The sequence below is a fragment of the Alligator mississippiensis genome, chromosome 3, assembly GCF_030867095.1.
Source record: "Alligator mississippiensis isolate rAllMis1 chromosome 3, rAllMis1, whole genome shotgun sequence".
Lineage (NCBI taxonomy): Eukaryota > Metazoa > Chordata > Crocodylia > Alligatoridae > Alligator > Alligator mississippiensis.
In genome coordinates this window covers 146476902-146484770 of record NC_081826.1, presented here as the reverse complement: position 1 = coordinate 146484770, position 7869 = coordinate 146476902, and the positions used below count along the sequence as shown (strand labels likewise).

Genomic DNA, 7869 nt, shown 5'->3' with positions numbered 1-7869 from the left:
CAGGCTGAGCAGGAAGAACAGCAAGGGGGTGCTGCCTCCTGAGATGCAGCAGCATCACCGTGGTGGCAAAGTTTTTCACATCCTTGCCCCGGCTGATCTGCCTTCAGCAGTGCTGACAGATAGCAAACCTGGGATTATCTGCTAGCTGAAATTCTCTCACATTACGCTACTTGCCCGCTTCTGGGTTGAGAGTGGGGATGCTGCCTTATGCCCGTCCTCAGCAGGCTGAGGCACAACAGCAGGAGGAGCTGCCTCAGCTCAGCCACTTGCCTGAGCCTCCACAACCTCAACCTCCTCTGAGGTGCTGCTTTCAGGAGGAGGAAACCTGAGTCTAGGGGAACTTTGAAGGGTGTGGAGCACAAGCTCTGATTCCCACTCGGTCCCCAGAACTGCTTGAACCAGCACGATCAGCATCCCTGGTTCCAGCTCCAGCTCCTCCTTTGGCAGTGGGAGGTTCACACTGGGAGATGACATTGGGGCGGAGGAGACAGTAATTCTGGTGCTGGTGCCTACTTCTGGACTTAGGGGAGGTAGTGCAGGTACAGAGACATTAGGTATAGGTACTGCTCCCACCTCCTTGCTTCCACTGGCAGCAGAAGCACCATAGCTGCTTGGGAAGAGAATACGTCTATGTTTGCAGGGTGGGACTTGCAGCTCTAGCTTTCCCCCTACCCGCTCTCCCTCCCCTGCCAGAAGACCTGGCACCTGCCTTTCCAGCATGGTTCATATTAATCTTTCCTCTGCTACAAAAGGTGTGTAACTGCGTGTGTCTGACTTCATCTGGGTTCTCTTCTCTAGGGTGTGCAACTATTAGATTGCTTGTGTTCTGCTTTAGTAAAGTTGTGCATTACTTCTTCTCTGGGGTGTGTGACTAACTGTTAGAATGCTTGTGTTGTGTGTTATATGTTTCTGTGTTGCTTCTTTTCTAGGGTGTGCAACTCACTATTAGAGTGCTTGTGTTGTGCAATAATAAAGTGTATTGCTTCTCTCGGGTGTGCAACTATTAGATTGCTTGTGTTGTGCTTTAATAAAGTTGTGCGTTACTTCTTTTCTGGTGTGTGCGTCTAACTATTAGATTACTTGTGTTCTTTCATATAATTGTGCATTGCTTCTTTGTTTTTGGGGTCTGCAACTAGCTATTAGATTGCTTCTATTGTACAATAATGAAGTTGGGCATTGCTTCTTCTTCTCTGGGGTGTGCGACTAACTATTAGATTCCTTGTGTTGTGCTTTAATAAAGTTGTACGTTGCTACGTTTCTGGGGTGTGGGACTATTAGATTGCTTGTATTGTCTGTTAATACCTTTGTGCAGCGCCTTCTGCTTCTCTGGGGTGCGTGACTATTAGATTACTGGTGTTGTGCTTTAATCGAGTTGTACGTTACTTCTTCACTGGGGTGTGCCACTAACTATTAGATTGCTTGTGTTATGCTTCAATAAAGTTGTGCGTTGCTTCTCTTTTCTAGGTTGTGTGACTATTAGATTGCTTGTGTTGTGTGTTAATACATTTGTGTGTTGCTTCTTTTCTGGGGTGTGTGACTATTAGATTGCTTGTGTAGTGCTTTAATAAAGTTGTGCGTTGCTTCTTTGGGGTGTGTGACTGACTGTTAGATTGCTTGTGTTGTGGGATAATAAAGTTGTGCATTATTTCTTTTCTGAGGTGTGCGACTATTAGGTTGCTTCTGTTGTGCATTAATACATTTCTCTGTTGCTTTTTCTTTTCTAGGGTGTCCAATTAACAATTAGTTTGCTTGTGCTGTGCATTAATATGTTTGTGTGTTGCTTCTTTTCTAGGGTGTATGACTATTAGATTGCTTGTGCTGTGCTTTAATAAAGTTGTGTGTTGCTTTCTTGGGTGTGCAACTAAATATTACATTGCTTGTGTTGTTCTTTCATAAAATTATGTGTTGCTTCTTTGTTTCTGGGGTGTGGGTGTAACTATTAGATTGCTTGTGTTGTGTGATAATAAAGTTGTGCATTGCTTTTCCTTCTCTGGGCTGTGCAGTTAACTATTAGATTCCTCGTGTTGTGCTTTAATAAAGTTGTACATTGCTTCATTTCAAGTGTGTGACTACTAGATTGCTTGTGTTGTGCATTAATACATTTCTGCTGTGCTGCTTCTTCTCTGGGGTGCGCGACTATTAGATTAATTGTGTTGTGCTTTAATCAAGCTGTGCGTTGCTTCTTCTTCTCTGGGGTGTGCAAATAATTATTAGATTGATTGTGTTGTGCGTTAATAAAGTTGTGCGTTGCTTCTTCTTCTCTGGGTTTTGCGACCAACTCTTAGACTGTTGTGTTGTACATTAATGAAGTTGTGGGTTGCTTCTTGTCTGGGGCATGCAACTAACAATTTGATTGCTTGGGTTGTGCTTTACTCAAGCGTGCATTGCTTCTTCTCTTGGGTTTGCGACTAACTACTAGATTGCTTGTGTTGTGTGATAATTAAGTTGTGCGTTGCTTCTTCTCTGGGGTGTGTGACTAACTATTAGATTGCTTGTGTCGTGCTTCAATAAAGTTGTGTGTTGTTTCTTTTCTGGGGTGTGCTACTAATAGTTTGCTTGTGTTCTTTCATAAAATTGTGTGCTGCTTCTTCGTTTCTGGGGTGTACAACTAGCTATTAGATGGCTTGTGTTGTATGATAATAAAGTTGTACGTTGCTTCTTTTCTGGGATGTGCGACTATTAGATTGCTTGTGTTGTGCATTAATACCTTTGTGCGCTGCTTCTGCTTCTCTGGGGTGTGCAAGTATTAGATTCCTTGTGTTGTGCTTCAATAAAGTTGTGCATTGCTTCTCTTCTCTGGATTGTGCGACTATTAGAATACTTGTGTTGTGCGTTAATAAAATTGTGCGTTGCTTCTACTCTGGGGTGTGTGACCAACTGTTAGATTGCTTGTGTTGTGCTTTAATAAAGTTGTGCATTACTTCTTCCCTGGGGTGTGCGACTAACTACTAGATTTTTTCTGTTGCATGTTAATACGTTTCTCTGTTGCTTCTTCTTTTCTAGAGTGTCCGTCCAGCTATTAGATTGCTTGTGTTGCGTGTTAGTATGTTTGCGTGTTTCTTTTTTCTAGGGTGTGTGACTATTTGATTGCTCGTGCTGTGCGTTAATACCTTTGTGCGGCACTTCTTGTCTGGGGTGCTCGACTATTAGATTACTTGTGCTTTAAGCAACTTGTGTTTTGCTTTTTCATCTCTGGGGTGTGTGACTAACTATTAGATTGCTTGTGCTGTGCAGTAATTGTGTTGCTTCTTCTCTGGGGTGTGCGACTATTAGATTGCTTGAGTTGTTTCATAAAATTGTGCATTGCTTCTTTGTTTCTGGGGTGTGCGACTAACTATTAGATTGCTTGTGTTGTGCATTAATACCTTCATGTGGTACTTCTTTTCTGGGGTGTGCGACTTATATTGCTTGTGTTGTGCTTTAATAAAGTGGTGCGTTGCTTCTTTTCTGGGGTATGCAACTAGCTATTAGATTTGTGTTGTGCCTTTATACTTTTGTGCATTGCTTCTTTTCTAGGGTGGGCAACTATTAGATTGCTTGTGTTGTGTGTTAATACATTTGTGCATAGCTTCTTTTGTGGGGTATGTGACTAATTATTAGATTGCTTGTGTTGTCCTTTAATAATGTCATGCATTGCTTCCTTTCTGGGGTGTACAACTAACTATTAGATTGCCTGTGTTGTGCGTTAATAAATTTGTGTGTTGCTTTTTCTTTTCTGCGGTGCATGAGTAACTACTTGTTTGCTTCTGTTGTGAGTTAATACTTTTGCATGTTGTTTCTTCTTTTCTAGGGTGTGTGACTATTTGATTGCTTGTGTTGTGCGATAATAAATTTGTCTTTGTTCTTTTCCGTGTTGCGTGACTATTAGAGTACTTGTATTGTGCAATAATAAAGCTGTGTGTTGCTTCTTCTGTTGGTGGTGTGTGACTATTAAATTGCTAGTGTTGTGTGTTAATATATTTCTGTGTTGTTCTTCTGTAATGTTGTTTCTTGTTTTCTGGGTTGTGTGATCATTAGATTCTTTTGTGTTGCGTGTAGTGGACCGTGGTGGGCTAATGAATCTGATCTTGGTTATGAATTGTAACTATGGCGTGTGTCTTGCTCTTCTGTGGCGTGATGTCTGTAATAGCTAACTATATACAATCTCTTCTTCTATGAATATAATGACTTCTTCTATGAGCTGTATGAGTATGTGTAATTGTGCTTCCCTGAACAGTTGATGTATAACACTGCCAGGAAAAACACTGAGCTTTCTGTTTTAAAAGTATAAAAAAAAAAAAAAAATCAAGTATAAATTGAAAGGTATGAATTGCACTGTATTAAGTAAAGAGAGTCTAAACTAAGTTAAGCCTTTCTAAGAACAAAAAGGAGCAGGCAAGTTGCAAGCGAGTGACCCTGAATCAAGCCAGGCAGCACAGCACATTTCCAACACTCCCACTTGCTCAGAACCACCTCACAAAAAGCAGAGTGGCCTGCAGACAGAGGCTTTTATGGTGTTTCTATGTCCCTCCCCCCAGACACTGTAATTGGAAGGTCAATCAGAGAGAAATCATGCTCACTGGCCAGCTAGACATGTCAGTCCTTCCCCCCTGCTCCCCCTCCCCTCTGCTCCCCCTCCTTCTTCTAAGTTTCTGTTTCCCCAGACAGACTGCTCTCTCAATGTCTGAATATTTTCCAAATCAATTTGGAAGCTCTGAATCGATTTGGAAAGCCTAAAGCGTCTAGCGATTCGATTCGGACTCGCAGGTTCGGCCTCAGAATAGCCCGAATCATCTCCAAATCTGTATCCCGGATCGAAGCTTTGCACAGTCCCAATCTTCACTTAGTTTGCAGGTGGGAACCTCAGCAAAGGACACCAGAGGGTGTCATATCACAGGGAACGGAGCCCTTTTCCATCCCACTCCTTTTATCCTCCTTTCATCCAACATTACCAGACAGAGCTTTGCCAATCTGGGGGAGAAAGGAGATGATCTTGCGTCATCCTGTTGGTTGAGATAGAGGACGCTAACCTGAAAACTTAATTAACATTTCATGCCCTCACACTGGCTCCTCTTTTTAAAATATCTCTTTTACCCCGACTCAGTTTCTATTCTACTTCCCTTTGCCTCATTTGCTAATATGGCCTAACTTACACATAACACAGCTAAAAGCTGACAAGAGCTGGTATACTGCAGCTGACAGGATTGTGGCTGAAGAAAAAGGTCTTTGCCCTCACACCCTATTCATCAGTCCTTACTTTGCCCTCCCCGCCTCCAATGAAAACACACAGGCCTCTTCCCACCCCACACCATGGAGGGACACCATGAGTTGAGCAGCCACAGGCCTGATTGCTGCCTGCATTCCCATCCCAAGGAGGCAGGTTATGATATGTGCTTGTAGCGCCCACCACAGCCTTCCTCTCACATGCTGACAAAAGGGAGAAGCCTGGAGATAACCCAGTCCCTCAGGCTGGGAGAGTGTGCTGCTGCATTTCATTGGGAGCTTAATATGTTGTGAGTTCAGCAACAACGCTCTGGGCACTCCTGTGAAGTTCACTCCTGTGAAACCTGAGCCAGCGCTTCATCCTCTGTCAAGTCACAGGAATGGGCCACTCTGTGATTTATGCCAGACGTAAGGGCAACACCACGAGCATGAATGGCTTCTTGAGGATACTGCCTGGCTTTGGAGCATGGATTCAGGAGCATGTGCTTTGTGCAGGGGCCTGGGAGGAGGGAACTGCTTAGCAGAGAGGAGACAGCAGGGCCCTGCTGGCACTGGGTGTGCAGCTGCCAGGTTGGGCTGAAGTCACATTGACTCCCCGGGGGCCAGGCCCTGAGTAAACCCCAGGCCCTGGGGTCAGGTCAGGTCTGTGAAGACCTTGCCTCAAACCCAGGCCACCTGCCCCCACCACCAACTTCTTTAACTTGCGAGAAACACTTCTGTCTTAATTCCCAAAGCAAACAAGTGCTATTCACAGCTCTGGGGTGGGTGGGTGATGAAGTAGGCCCTATATGTGGGCACTGTGGCTTAGTTGGTGAAAGCACCTGTTCAGTAAATAGGGGAGCCTGGGTTCAAATCCCAGCAGTGCCTGCTACTTTTTTCACCTCTCACCATAACACAAGGTTTCCTACTGTCACAACAGGATTGAACCTGGAGTCAATACTAGCTTTCTGGCTCTATCGCCACGTCCCTCAGGACTTTGATTTACACCTATACCTGTCTCTAATTAACAAGAAATGGGGTCTCCTGAGAGGTAGGTCAAGTATCGTATTTATGGTGGGGAAGGATCATAAAGAGTGGGATCTCTTCCCTGTTTCTATGTGCAACTGAGGACTATGCAATGTAAACCCCCTTGCTTCATAGGAAACCCATGGGTCTGAATTTTTTCTTCTTGTCAAGAGACCATCTCATCTTTTAAAGGTTGTCTTTGGTTGATGCAGGAAGACCCAAGTGAAATTCAACTAGATCCCAATAGCAACATTGACAGCCCGAATCCAGAAACCAGGGGCATCATTTCTGAAAGAGGCATTCTGCTTTGGACTTTTCCAAATGCATTTAGTGGGTCACAGATCAAAAATGGGTAGGAAACCAGCGCAGAGAAAAGTCATCTACAAATGGACCGAGAGAGAGAGCAATTGAATGAGAGACTGAGTCTTTCTGACACCTATCTTTAAGAAAGGGAAAAGGGAGGACCAAAGCCACTACAGGCCAGGGAGTTTGACCTGAATCCCTGATAAATGCCTGAAGTCAATTATCAAAGAATCCATAGCAGACAGGCTAGCACAAGGCAGCATGCTGAAGGACAGCCAGCATGGCTTCATTACGGCAGGTCATGCCAGACCGACCTCATTTCCTTCTATGATCAGGTAACTCACCACCCGGATGTGGGAAATGAGGTTGATGCCATATACTTGAACTTCAAAAAGGCCTTTGACCTGGTCTCCCACAAAGTCCTCATGAAAAAATTGGCAAAATGTGGCCTCAACTCCTTTCAAGTCCAGTGGCTAGGTAACTGGCTCTGAGGTAGGACCCAGAGCGTATTGATTGACAGAACTGAGTCATCATGGCGGAGGGAGACCAGTAGCATCCCTCAGCGTTCAGTCCTCAGACCAGTGCTTTTCAACATGTTCATCAATGATTTGCATTCGGGTATTAAAAGCAAACTAGCAAAGTTCATGGACAATACCAACTATGGAGAAGTATGCTCAGGCTTGAAGACAGGATGGCAATACAGGCCAACAAGGACAGGCTCGTGAGGTGGGCAAATGTCAACCTAATGTCATTTAATATGTAGAAATGTAAAGTGCTCCATCTGGGGAGAAATAATCCACAACACACTTACAGGCTGGGCAGTGCTATGCTTGCTAGCACAAAATCTCAACAAGACCTGGGTGTTGTGATAGACCACAGAATAAACACCAGTCCCCAATGCAATGCCGTAGCTGGCAGAGTTAATCAAACACTGGCATACATCTACTGAGGCATCCCCAGCAAAGCTAAGGATGTCATCCTCCCACTTTACTCAGCCTTGTCCGCAGCTGGAGTCTGGGTACTGCACTTCAGGAAATATGTGGAGATGCTAGAGAGAGAGCAAAGGAGGACCACATGCATGATTAGAGGCCTAGAGACCAGATCATATGAGGAGAGGCTGAAAAACTTGGGACTGTTCAGCCTGCAGAAGAGAAGGCTCAGAGGGGATTTGGTGGCAGCCTATAAGTATATCACGGGCATACATCATGTCTGGCGGAGCATCTGTTCACCAAGGCCCCCCAGAGGATGACAAGAAATAATGGGTACAACCTGACTGAAGATCGCTTTAGGCTAGACATAAGGAAAAACTTCTTGACAAGTCGAGTACCGAGAGGTTGGAATAGGCTCCCCCCAGAGGTC

General features: G+C 44.5%; 1 non-coding gene across 1 annotated transcript; it reads left to right on the top strand.

Moving 5' to 3' along the window:
• The first annotated feature begins 5995 nt into the window (after positions 1-5995).
• TRNAT-AGU (transfer RNA threonine (anticodon AGU)) lies at positions 5996-6069 on the top strand. Its single transcript has one exon. It is a non-coding gene; the product is annotated as a tRNA-Thr (tRNA).
• Positions 6070-7869: the final 1800 nt, after the last annotated feature.